We start from the raw sequence: 973 nt of genomic DNA, 5'->3' as shown, positions 1-973 counted from the left end.
TTGTACTGCTTTGTTAGATACTGCCGATAAGGCTGCTGAACCGCATTCTGAGTATTGCTCCAGCTAAATTTAGGATGATTGCGGTTGTTAGGATGATAGGTGGCTGGCACTGGTTGCCGCGACCTCTGGAAGTTGCTCACGAACTGAGCTGATTCACTAGAAATAGCACACTGCTCCGTCTCATGGGCATTAGCACAAAGCTCACAAACACTAGTGATCTGATTAACTCCATAATTAGCCAAAAAATCCACCTTCATTGTCAAAGCCTTAAGCTGAGCAGCTATAGCAGTAGCTGTATCTAACTCCAGAATTCCTGCTACCTTGCCCTGAGATAGTCTCTGAGTAGGATTCTGGTATTCATTAGCAGCCATCAGTTCAATCAATTCATAAGCTTCATCGTAGCTTTTAGCCCACAAGGCTCCTCCTGATGTTGCATCAAGCATGAATCTAGAAGTAGCACCCAAACCATTATAGAAACAGTTAATGATCATCCAATCCAGCATCCCATGGTGAGGACATTTTCTAAGCACCTCCTTATAATGATCCTAAGACTCACATAAGGATTCTCCAGACTGCTGAGCAAATTGAGTAAGTGTATTTCTGATCACAGCAGTCTTCATCATAGGAAAGAATTTAGTTAAGAACTTTTGAGCAAGATCCTCCCATTTGGTGATAGACCCTGGTGGTAGAGAATGTAACCAGAACTTTGCTTTATCCCGCAGAGAAAATGGGAAAAGCCTTAACTTTATAGCATCTTCAGAAACTCCATTGAACTTGAAAGTGTTGCAAATCTCGATGAAATCTCTGATGTGCATGTTGGGGTCTTCTGTTGGAGAACCCCCAAACTGAACTGAGTTATGTATCATCTGAATCGTGCTTGACTTGATCTCAAAGGTATTAGCTGAGATGGCTCGTCAAACAATGCTAGACTGAATATCATTGATCTTCGGTTGAGAGCAGTCCATCAAAGCCT

At 42.3% G+C, this 973-nt stretch overlaps 1 non-coding gene across 1 annotated transcript; it reads left to right on the top strand.

Moving 5' to 3' along the window:
* Positions 1–501: 501 nt before the first annotated feature.
* LOC141675319 (small nucleolar RNA R71) lies at positions 502–608 on the top strand. The gene has a single exon (XR_012555977.1). It is a non-coding gene; the product is annotated as a small nucleolar RNA R71 (small nucleolar RNA).
* The last annotated feature ends 365 nt before the right edge of the window (positions 609–973 follow it).

This window comes from Apium graveolens, chromosome 7, assembly GCF_009905375.1.
Source record: "Apium graveolens cultivar Ventura chromosome 7, ASM990537v1, whole genome shotgun sequence".
In the NCBI taxonomy this organism is placed as follows: Eukaryota; Viridiplantae; Streptophyta; class Magnoliopsida; order Apiales; family Apiaceae; genus Apium; species Apium graveolens.
This window is presented reverse-complemented; position numbering and strand designations above follow the sequence as displayed.